General features: G+C 47.1%; 1 long non-coding RNA gene across 6 annotated transcripts in view; it reads left to right on the plus strand.

Annotated features, from left to right (window-relative positions):
* The window catches only part of LOC310881805, a 53,037-nt gene that overhangs the window by 24,821 nt on the left and 15,651 nt on the right, over positions 1 to 12,565 (plus strand). For 5 of the 6 annotated variants that reach the window (XR_014572611.1, XR_014572613.1, XR_014572614.1 and 2 more), the window contains 2 exons: positions 7,948 to 8,145; positions 8,311 to 10,082. This is a non-coding gene — a long non-coding RNA (uncharacterized lncRNA). The remainder of the gene's footprint in view (positions 1 to 7,947; positions 8,146 to 8,310; positions 10,083 to 12,565) is intronic. The other variant, XR_014572612.1, reaches the window with a different exon arrangement.

Consider the following 12,565-nt stretch of genomic DNA (forward strand, 5'->3'; position numbering starts at 1 on the left):
CTACTGTTTTCTTCATTTGGTTTAATGCAGAAAATATTTTGACCTCAGGGTATCTGGCACACACTGGGAGGTCTGCCAACGAGGGGAATGTGGAGGCAAGTGCTTCTCGTCATTCTGGGTACAGGCAGGACCCCTTTGCAGTGGCCATGCTCCCTGGATGACAGCATCTGTCCATGAACCTTCATCCATCTTTGTCTCTGGAGCCAATAAGGAGCATCTGGAAAACCTATGATTGCTCCGCTTTGCTCTGACTAATGCCAGGCTCCTTCCTGAGGCAGTGCAGGTTGCTGCTGAGATCTCACTCCTTGTGTCTGTTCCTGAGATGTCAAAAAGACCCTCCCCCAGCTTTTACTATCAACAGTTGAGATGTGTCACTTTAAGAAATGTCTTCATTATTTTAAAATCAGGTTTTTAAGAGAAGCTGTTGTTATTTATAGATTTCTATCTGCTATCAAAGCACTTATCACTGTCATATCCCGGAGCCTCCTAGCAAATGCTGTGTTGATGGCCACTTTGGAAATATGGCTAGACAGGGAGGGTAATCGCTCTGCGCCTCTCGCTGCCAGGCGGCTGCCACTGTGAGGGTGCGTCACCAGCGCGCTTTGATTTTCGAGTGGCTTTCTGTGAGAACAGAATACAGCCGGCGGGTGGTTTGGTCAGCCTTGGGTGAATTCCTCACAAGGCAGTGATTGCTGCATCAGCTGTGGTGACATTTGGGACTGCTGTTGTGACTTGGCCCAGGACACTGGTGTGGTGCAGGTGGCTGCGATGGCTCCCCTGGGTGCTGCTGGGTGGGCGGCCACGGGCGCTGCACATGCGGTGCTGGAAGTACTTGGGGGTCCTACGTGCCTGTGTCCATGCTTGGTGCCCAGAGCTGGCTCTGTTCACTGCTGGGCTGTGGAGCCCAGGGTGCAGCCTAGGGGCTGAGCTGGGTCCTGGGAGGGTGCTGGTGCTTCAGCAGCTGTTTTTTATCCTGAGACAATCAATTCTCCTCATGAAACAGCCTGTTAGTCACTCACAGCTCTGTCTGGCTCTATGAAATTAACTGCTGTGAGAGCGACTTGGAGGGGGTTTGCTGCTGCAGTGCTGCTCTGGATTTTGCAGAGTGGGATCCCTTGCCTGCATCTCATGGTAAAATCTCCCTGGGGAATCCTTGTCAGAGTATCTCAGCCCCATGCTGAATGTTAACGTATAATAAGGAACAATAAGCATCTGCTGGCTATTATTTTCCATTTGCATGGTCAGCTGGAACAGACATCAGTTTGGAGTAGGATTTGATATGCATATATTGATTTTCTTTATAGATTAGAGTGATTCAAGCAGTTATAAGGTTAATTTCAGATGATTAACTTCACCATATTGTAATATTTGATTTAGATTGGCTTTCAAACACTTTCCACATATTGATTTTCAATACTGTACTTTTAGCACTGCAGCCAAATGTCATTTAAATAAAGGGTTGACAGAGTAGAAAATATTCACAACAGAGCGGAAAATTCTGCTACACGCCGGCCTGGACCTGTCCTGCAGGGTGCCCGATGTTCCTGCAGCCAGAGAGAGGAGCACAGCCTGTGTCCTCACAGCAGTGCTAAGCATGGCCTTTGGTGCAACCCCTGTGGCGAGGGTGGCACTGGCCTTGGAGGGTCCCTCTGATGGACAGGTCCATTGCTGCTCCTCACCAGCACAAGGATTACCTGCCACTTGCCAGCACACCCACCCCCCACATCCCTGTCAAATGAACCACGGGGGGACCACAGCATCACTCCTACTGGCAGGACCGTTGCTGCTTTGTGACATTAAAACTCCTTGATAAAAATCAAACCATGAAGTTGTTGGCTATGAGAAGTTTAACCTGCCAATTCCTCCTCCTGGCTTTGGGTGATCCTCCTGTCCTGGGGGCAGGTGCCAGAGCCTTCTGGTGCAAACTGAATACCCAGGTTTTATTGGCGCCAGCCGGAAGAGGCTGGGGGTTTAGAGACTGTAGGAAAATCACATTTATGAGATTTCTGTGGGAGTTTCTTCCTAAAACTTACGCTTGAGGCGCTAACATCTTTTCTTATCAAGGGATCCTCACTTCCTCACAAGCCTCCCTCCCCAAGAAGAGCTCACGGAGCTAACGTTTCTGATGATGATGCCAGAGATGTGAAGCATTAACAAGCAGGGCCCAGTGCTGGTGGAGCAGCTGTGGCCCTGTTCCCAGCACCCTGCCCGCGGCTGTTCCTGCTGCTTTGGTGTGGCTGCTGTGGGCTGGTCCCTGCCTGCGCAGAGAGCCCGGTGCCGGGGGCCGTGGCCCTGTGGGGCTGCGCTTCACCCCAGTGCAGGAGCCTGTGGAGAACGCTTATTTTGTTCTAATAATCCCAGAAGCTAACAGCACTGCAGTTTTACAGTGGTGGTGCCTAACCTACCCACTACTGTCACGGGTAGGGTCTTGCCATCCAACTATCCATCTTGCTGCCAAGATCTAATACTCTGACAACAGGTTGCCCCTTTTGCTGTGGCTAAACTTTTCATCCTCCTGGACACTTGCTAATCTTCCAGCCACGTTGGTTAAGCAGATGGGATTTTTGATGGAGAAACTTCCAGCTTGTGCGCTGGCAGATCAAAACTTCATGAATTGCTTGGTAGCATCCCATCCTTACTGTCGCGTTCTTGCTCTAACCTGCTGTTGTGGGGGAAGAGTAGGTATGGCTTTACTTCCAGCTGTCTTGGATGATGTTTCTCATTCCTTCATCACGTAAAGCCAAAGCTCTGTGATTCCTCCTTGTTAAGGGGGGTATTGTGCCCTTTATATCCCTTGAGACCAGATTGTAAAAACAGTAGAAAACTGGCATTTAAGCTATTGGAGGCAAGAACTATATAGATAGATATTAGATTGTTCTGAGCTAAAATGCACAAAGGAAAAAAAATCACCAAAAATATGCTGTTTCTTGCCTATTTTACATTTCAGTATGGATAATATGTGCACATCTCAGAGCAGATTACACTAATGTTTCTGAACATTCATGAGTCCAAAACAGCTAAGAGCTGTACACAGCAGCTCAGAGGGTGTGGGAGTGACAGAGACTGGGAAGTCAAATACAGGCAGAGAGCTGTTTGCTTTTTTCACAGTTCTCGTTTCCTCCTATCTCTCATACTTTTATTTTTCAGGGGCTATTTTCTTCTTCACATTTTAGTGATGTGCTGAATACAGATGAGACACAATGTACACAGAGCTATTAGACTGACACACTCATTTTTGTGTATCTACGTGGGGGGAAAAAATGGATCAGGTTTGCCTAGCATACTTTGAAAACCATGACACCTAAACACCCCAGTAGCAATAGTCCCTGAACTTGCTGAAATCGCTGGTCTGCTCATGAGTGCCCCTTCCAGGGAAATACCAGTGCAGGGGGTGCGGCATCTCTGCCAGATTTAGGGGTGCTGCAGCAGGCGGCTGTGTCCCCCGGCCTCATGCGTCCCCTGCAGGCAGGAGACCTCTGCTTGTGCAGGGCTGCTTCTGCTCGTCCTCCTGCGTCCCGGGCTGGGGCTGCCTTTGCACTAGGAGCCTTCTTCTAGAGCTCAGAAGCCTGCTAATTGATGATCTGGCCACTTCGCTATCTGCTTCCGTGTCCTGAGGTGAAGTGATATTTCTTCCCATAAATTCCATGTATTCAAGGAGCTCTCTTTACAGGGTGTCTAGCTGGCCACAGTGATTCAGACAGAGCTGATCAAATACTTATTTGTCAAATGAATTGTCTGATTTATTTCATCATTTCAAATAACTTATTTATAACTCATCTGCAATAACAAATATTTATATTGCCTCCTGACCAGCAATTACTTGCCCTTCCTGTTTATAAACCGCTATATGCTTGCGGTAGCTGATGCTGGTAGTCTAAATTTTGGAACAATATCGCAGAAACATGAAGAAACATTCTGTTATTCTCTACAAAATCTGCAGAACATTGGTATTATCTTGAGCTCTTTTCCAGGATTCTTCCATGTATACTTTTTGACAAAAGGAGACTGCACAGAACACACAAAGGTCAAAGCTATTAAAAATCTTTTCAGTGAGCAGTGCTGCAGATCTCCAAACACTTGTAGCTCTCCAGGGAAAGTTTAAGCTTACAAATTTTCACCTCTATTTGTTCCAGTCCAGACTGGCACCCACCAAAAGAAATGAGCGTGGAAAATAACTTTCTGAAGCACCTCAGTCTGTCAAAACTGATCCATTGAAATAGCCATTGTACTGTACCTGTTGAACCTAGAGAGATAAACATCTGTTTGTGTAATACGTGTGACTGGGAAAGTATGGGTCATGCCAGATGCAAGACGTTTGAAAATGCAAAAGAACGTTTGTTGAATATTTTTTTCAGGTATGTGTTGAATCTGTCTCAATAAATTGTTAAAATTGTGCCTTAATATACCCTGCACTGGCTACTCTTAAGACTGCAAGTATGTGGCATGATTTCGTTGCTCACCATCTTTACCTGCCTCCAGCTCATGTGGTGAGATGTCTTGGAAGTTCCCTTCAGGCACATCTCATTTGAACGATGCAAATACTGTTGTCAGCTGTGTGTTTTGCTGAATTTTCACCCTACCTGCTGTCTCACTTGTTGGCATGTATGTTAAATGAAAGCAACTCCTATACAAGCTAGGATGGCACCTTGCTAATAGCCTTTGTCCTGCAAACATCTATGATTTATACCTGCCCTCTGTTACTGCCTCCTTGTTACCAGCTGGGGGTGGACCTTTAGGGGTGCTGTAGCACTTTGCTGCCTATGACCAGTAATGTCACCCTCATGCCTGCGATGGTTCTCAGAGATGATTTGAGAATGACATTGCCTGCAGCCTCTCTGTCTGAGCCAATTAAACAGAGAAATTAAACAATGTCTGAGTCAATTAAAAAGAGAAATTAAACAATGTGACAGACGCGACAGTGGAGACAAAGCTCAGTGCTGAAGTGTATCTCCAGCAAGGACACCAAGCATGCGTACAGCAGTCAGTGCCTAGCCGCAGCACTGCTGTGCCTAGTGCAGATCTTTACAGTCGTCTCACGGGGCGGTGGGAGTCACCTGGTGGTGGGGCTGGCAGCAGTAACTGCTCCACGCTCGCTGTTCGGGAGGCATTGCCTCCTAGGTCTTGCCTCTCTGTTCCTGGTCCCTTCTCTCCTGCTGGCAGTGAGGTCCGGCAAAGCCCCTTATTTCTAATCTTTCTAATGCATGTCAACAGCTGTCTTCTGTGCTTGGTCTGTGTGTGGGGCTTGTAAGGGGCTCCTGGAGGAGACTTTGGCAAGGTGGGCACCCTCCGGGCTTGTGGTAGTGAGCAGTCCCAGCATGGAGCCCACATCTGTAACCCTGCAATGATACAGACCGGCACTGCAGTCCAGAGCGACTGTTTGTGGTCACGAATGTGGCATCCAGCTTAATGTATGTCAGGAATCACTTATACAAGCTCACCAGAAGAATTGCTGTCTGGTTACACTACAGCATCTTTCTCAAAGATAGCACTCCAAGGCTAAAAACTTAAAAATCCACAGTGTCCCTCACTGATCTCTTCCACCTGCTCAGGGAAGGGGGAGTGTCCCCAGACAGCACGACACAGTCCTGCTGGAGGTATTTGGGAATCAATGTTAGGTGTAGCTGGAATGTATTTTCACAAGAATTTTAGGAAAAATTGTGGGGAGTGGCTAAATCTGAACTGAGCAGCTGGTACAGGTGCTTAGTAATGTACTAGCAGGTGTGAAAGCTATTATGTTTCAAAAAACCCAGAACTATCTCTACCCTAGGAAATGCCAGACCAGGTAGCTCTCGGGACCTGTTTTAGGAGGCTGTTAGGTCTGCAGAACTACACAGGCAATCTCATTTAGATGTTTTGCACCCTCGGAAAGGAAAAGTCAGCAGACAGACCATCATGACTTCTCTGTCTGTACTGTAAACAATCTTTATTTTTTCCACAGTTTATTGAATGGCTTTTCTCTTCCAGAGGTGTTAAGAGAAGCAGCTAAGCCAGGCTATGTCTTTGCTATATCTAATTTGGTTCTTTCAACTGTAAACGAAGTGATCTACTAATTGTTTTGATCTCTGTTCAGTTCTTTGATCTAGCTGTTGTGCATATAGTGGCAGCACAATTAATTGCAAGTTACAATCGTGAAGATGAAGCATTCTATAGTTCACTCTTGCAGTTTTAGTAGTAGAATTCCAGGGTTTGTCATTAATTTTGGCACAGTGACAGTGATACAAAATACCATTCCTAGACCTTTTAAATTTCCCTAAGCCCTCAAGCAGAGGGTATGCACCAGGGACAAGCCCCATCTTCCTGTGAGGTCTCCACGTGGCAGTGGTACTGCTGCTCTTGGGCACCTGGACCTCACTGCAGAGCGAGAGACCCAGCTATGGATCAGCATTTCCCAGAACTGTTTGATTATTTATCAGTAAGTGCTGTACGAAGCACACAAGACAGCTTACAGAATAAAAGGAGAGAGCAGGAGAGCACTTAGGGGAATAACCCAAAGGCCTTTGCTAGCATTAACTATTCTGTATCCTTCAGTTTAGAAGGGAGTTAATCAACCCCCCCTGCTGTACAGTCTTGATCAGTCCCTGCTGCTGGATAGGATGTGGCTGTGCACAGGAGCAGGATATCCTCCATTGTGTTTTCTTCTCTGAAATGTCTGGCAAGAAAGTAAAGCAGATGCATCACAAATGTGATTTGTTTGTGCTGTTCCTCTGGCTTGTCTGTTTTCCACACCAAAGAGATAATGTTGCTCTTCTAGCTCAGCAGCAGAGGGGCTGGGATGACCTTGCATTTTGGGCAGGGAGCCACAAGATACCTGTGGATGGAGGAGTCTGCATTGTGGGAAAGGGTGGGAGAACCTGTTTGTTAATACTGGTGGCTGAGGGACCTGTGAGGAGCAAGCTGCAGCCCTTTGGGGCCAGGTACACACATGGCAGAGCCAGTTCTGCCACTGTTTTCATGCTCTGACAGGGCTTGTTCAGCTCATGCTCCAAGAGCTGTCAAATCTCTTTGCCAGGAGAGCCAGTGGACAAAAGAGTCTCATCTGTATATTTTGCTTCCCTTAGAACAAGGCAAATATTTCAGTATCTGTTGAAGAGTATTTGCATTTTTATGGATAAATTCAAGAAAAAAGGCACCACGCAATCCCAATTTGCATCCCTTATTTCCATAGAAACTACAGGAGCTTTGATTGCTTTCATGTGCTTTTGATGAAAATTGAGTGGGGTATCTTTATCCTGCCATAAGGTGGGAAGAAAAATTGGCATTCACAATAATATCTAATGGTTCAAAGGATACTTTTGCAAAACAACTTGCTGTGATTTATTAAATAACTTGGTGTTTTTCAAATAATTGAAAAAAATCTCAACTTTCTAGAAAACTTGTTACAAACCTTTGCTAAACCACTGTAGATTAACATCTGCTTGTGTGAAACAAGGATTGTTTACCAGTATATGACTGCTGCTTGTGAAATTGGGGTCATTCAGCTCCCAGTCAAAGTTCAGACACTAGCATGGAACAATAAACAATTTAGATATCGTAATCTATACAAATGTTTTTAAATTGTGGAAAAAAAAATAAAGTGGTGTACCACTGCAAGCAAACAGCTTTGCCGAACAAGTCGAGGCCATAAGAGAATGAGGGACTGCAGAGCTCACTCGGGCTCCTCGTGTCCCTCACCGTGCTGGAGGCAGCTCTGCACTGCCCGAGCTCTGTGCTGGCCACCGGCAGGGAGACTGTGGCCCAGCCTGGTGTACCGGCAGGGCAGCTGGCTGTGGGGGGTGACCACTGCTCTGGTCCCTGCTGTGGCGTGGGGAAGGCATTGCCCAGCTTCCCATTAGCACCATGACTGCTAACGTGCAATCTGTATGACTCATTTTGCCCGCTGTTTGTAAATATTGATCAGGCTTTAAAAGTAATGTTTTTTTGTTGGTTTTTTTTTTTTTTTTTGGACAGAAGACCCGGACCAATAAATCTCCAGACTTCCCCAGCCAGTTATGCCCAGCAGTAGCGAGGGGCCTGGGGGCTGATCGGCAAGGACAGGGCCAGGTATGCCTGGGGAGCAGGGGCTGCTCACAGGCGGCTCAGTCCAATCGTCATGTCCTGCTTAGGATGCTCCTTGGACGTGCTTTGGTGCCTGATCTCATTAATGTGGTAAGAGGCATCTTCACAGTTTCTGTCTCCTAGAGCAGGTTGGATTTGCTGTGCCTGTACTGTTCATCCTGACACAAGGCCATTTATATTTGATGGTGTTTGGATGAATTATGCACATAGCCACTAAGAGAAATTTAATGATGGGTTTCGTCTTCTTTTTTATAGATTTCAGCCTTTGAATTAAGCACCAGTTCACTCTAAGTGCTACAGGGGATAAAGAGAATATTCTAGTCCCTGCATCCATCACAGCTGCTCTGCCAAGCAAAGTTAACAAGTAAATAGTAATCACCCACAATTATTGCCCATTACGTGCTCTTTTCACCTGAGATCACACAACAAAGCATGAGTGTGGAGCCACAGGAGGAGCTGGGTGGCAAGGAGCTGTCAAGATGAAATAACAGCAAAAAGACCTGTCAAATGCTGGCTCTGTGAAAGACCTAAATCCTCTCCTGATGGCCCCTTGGTGCAATGTACAAGAGCTACTTCTGTGTAATTATAAATTGTCTGCAGGGCTTATCTGAGAGGTTCACAGTTGACATTACAATAATAGGGTGGGTGAGTTTTATTTAAGGGATAATGTTCCTGGCAGTGGTGTACACATGGCAGTAAATGAGTGTGGCGGGTGATTAACACCATCGCGAAGCCTTCGCGGTCCCTGCTGGCTGGCCAGAAGCAGAGGAGCCTGGCAGGTCCTGGCGTGGCAGGGAGGTCCTGCTGGGGCCACCAGGGCCGGCCTGTGACAGCCTGCAGTGTGGCACATGCCACCTGGGGCTCCGTGCTGCGTGAGTTGTGGTGGGTGCACATGGGGTGCACGGGGTCCCATCCAGACAGGTCAGGGGCACGATTCGTGTCCTCCAACTCTGGGCACGTACCAGTGCAACGTCCCCATGAAGCTGTCTGCCTGGGCTCTCTTTATAGCTAGCGGAGAGGGAAGGGTGATTTTGTGGCGTGGTTTACCTGACCTACTTCAGCTGCTTACCTTAAGGTGAATTGAACAGTTTCAAAATCGCATTTGCTCTCCATTTACTATAAAAAGCAGAAGGCGATCAGCTCAGATGTGGACCGGTAAGCCAGGAGGGATTCATCCCACTGGAAATACCTTGCTTGCCTTGGCCACCATTTTCTGAGCATGCTTCTCTTGTTCTGCTTTAAGGATGAATTTTCTACAGCGTTTCCGTAGAGGTATTAAAAAGGGAAAGTGCAGAAAACAAGCCTTGCACCTGTCCCTTCAGGGGAACGGTTTGTTTCCTTGAGTCAGATTTGTCTTGAAGGCAGCCTGGGACAATATCAGACCTTACCAAGGCACTTTCTCCTGTCACCCTGCTCCCACCCTGCAGAAAAGGGACAGTGATGCTGAGGGGCTGCCACGAATCCAGTCGCTCCCTGGGGAAGATCTATGGCAGCTGGTGTGTCTGTGAGCCTGACAGCAGTGAGATGGGACTGGCCACCAGCCCTTCCTTGGAGACAGCCCCGCAGCCCGCATGCTGCACATTTTGTCGTGGGAGCCAACGCCTGAATCTAGCGCTTTGTATTAGGGGAAAGAAAAAAAAAAAGTTGTTACAGCCTGAGGCCGTGGGAGGGCAGCCCTCCCCCGGAGCTCGGTGCAGGGCAGCAGCCCCCGTGCTGCCGGGCGAGCCGGGGCTGCGGCCACCCACCGGCATCCGCCGCTCCTCTGCGAAGGGGAGAGGGAATGTCCCCGCTCCGGGGTGCGTCGGCCGAGACGGGGCAGGCACATCCTCGCAGGATGAGCTTCCCGCAGAGGAGGCAGGCTTCTCAGCTGCCCCCAGTAATTGCAAAGCAATAAAAAGGCAACGTGCCCATTCGGCGAGCTCTGATCCCATCACCGATCAAAGAGACTGATTTAGATCGGTGGAGCTGCCAGGCTGGTCCCGCTCGGGAGAGTTAGTGGTGATATTAACTGGAGGAAATTCTACAGAGTAAGTATTAGCCTTGTATTATGTAGAATTTTTAAGTGCTTCATTAATTTACAATTCTACTTTTTATTAAATTAATTTGCATTTTAATGAAAAAAATAAGTGGATCTAGTTCTCTTCTTGGAGCAGCAATAACATGCGGCCTGTATGTGAATGAGTGTGCTTTTGCAGAGGGTGAAGCAGCTCTGCATTCCCGGGTGCAGGAATTTCTGCTGGTGCAAGGGGCCTGCTGCTCTTGCTGGCAGTGCGAGGCACTGCCCCGGGCACGTCCCCTCTCCTCTGCCCTTGCTGAAGCCTCTGCGGTTGGTGTGGTGCCCCGTTCAGGGACTGTAATGCAGAAGTGTGTCTTGCTTCGGTGTGTCACCTTCATCACGAGGGGACCTTGCATGCCCTTTCGTCTCTGCACAGCACTGACTCCTGACCTTCTGCCAGCCTGGCAGCCTTATGGGCATGTGGGCTTTATCTTGATGCTCATGCTGACCCAAGGGCATCCTCAATCCTTGGAAGAGTCTTTTAGTCTCATCCACAGGCAGTCTGAGGTCTTCAGGAGAGGGGTGCTTGGCTTGGACCCCAGGCTTGCAGCAATGATCTCAGACCGTGGGAGACTCCTGGGCTTCTCTGCGGAGCCAGAGCCTGCCTTCCTGGTGCTGGGCCATGCGAGCAGGGAGCCGGGCACCACAGTGGCCTTGAGCATCTGGCACTGGGCTCTGCAGCTAATGGAGATGGGATGAAATGGCCAGGGACGTGCCTGCAAAGCACCAGGAACCTGGGGATTTGTTCTGCTTGGGAAAATCTGTTCCTCTGGGCACAGCAGCCTTGCCCTCTTTGATGGAGCTCTCATACAACTCTGTCATCAGGTTTTTCTCTTCTTCTCCAAGAAATCAGGGCTGTGACAGTAAAATGCCTCTGGGCTGAGGAGCCCCTGGGTTTTCTCCTCTGGGCACATTGGCCAAACTGAAGAATTTAGCTGAAGATTAAAAAAGTAAAAATAAAAAACTCTCCTTGAAACGTGCACCCACTGTTCCTCACTGACACGTGTCAGCCCATGGCCCTGACAAATGCCCTCAAACAGCTCTGTATCTTTTCTTGATTGGGGACCATAGCTCCTCAGGGAAATTGGCATCGTGCCACCCTTTGACTGACGGTGATCAGTTCTGGAGTGAGGCAGAACATACTTCTGCAAAGTACATAGCAGAGATCATTCTGAAATCACTGGTGTCAAGCAGTTTGGCTGGTATTTAAAGTAGGACAAAGGTGGCATTTTTCTCTGCAAGTTTTTTTTTTTTTTTTTTTCCTAGATAGTTTCAGACATGGTGAGAGCCAGTCAAAGTGAAAAATCCACCAACCTTGCTGCCCTCTGCCCCTAGCCCTCAAATCAGTAAGGAACATCTCTGGTACCTCCACAGACGCCTAAACTCTTTACTGACATGACAGCATTTCCTTCAAGGCCGTTCTGCACTGCTTCAGAGAGTAATAATTTAATGATTCTATTCTTCAGGGCTTTACTAATATAAGTTGACCGAAAACGAAATGCTTTCCGCCAAACCATCTTTGCTTCCAACCTCTTTTATCATCAGATTTGCTGTTAATCTCACAGGCAGCAATCCTACAAGTTCTTTTTCCTTCTTAGACAGATTAATTTAATGAGCTTTTTATTATTGTTTTTTTTTTCTTTTTTTCTTTTTTTGTTTTCCAATAACATCCACTTGTCTGCTAAGAGAACTTTGACTCTATTACCTCATGGCATCACGCTGGGATGACTTCAATAGCTGTAAGCCACAAACATGGATCTTACTCCGACCTATGCACCTGGTAGGTGACAGTATGCTTCTGGATTCCAGGAGCAGGCAAACCAGTTCCTTGCAACTTAGCAGAGGAACACCAGGGGCATTGTGTGTGTAGGGGTTTTTTTTAGAAAAGAAAATTGAGCAATAAACATCCAGAGAAATGAGACATTTAAACATTCAAAGTAATTGATATCAGGAAAAAAATATGATGGGATGAAATCTATTCCTGCAATAAACTGTCCATTAGTTGGGCCATCAGCATAACCCTAATCTAAAGTTACGAGGATCCATTACAGATATAATCAAATACAATTTTCTATATTCCATGAATCAAAAGCACCATATGTATTAAGAGCCTAGTTTGTCTTTTTGTTCCTGCTTTCTCCTGGAACAGCATATATCTGATTTCTTGTGTTATATTGCTCTGATGTCTGCTAAGGGCACCATGCCCTAGAAATTCACATTAAATAACTGAGAGCGAGCACTAGAAATGAAAAAAGTGAAATACTATCTAGACAGCTGGAAGTAAAAATATGAAAAGTGTTGCACTTACAGAAGGAAAAAAAGCCTATTTTTATGACTTGAATAGACAGTTTGGTATAAAGAGAAATTCCTCACCCAAGATCAGACATACAGCTGAGCTGCAGCAGGCAGACTGAAATCTTGTAATCCACAATATGCCAGGATACAGTAGAGATC

The sequence above is a fragment of the Anser anser genome (assembly GCF_964211835.1).
Source record: "Anser anser genome assembly, chromosome: 15".
Lineage (NCBI taxonomy): Eukaryota > Metazoa > Chordata > Aves > Anseriformes > Anatidae > Anser > Anser anser.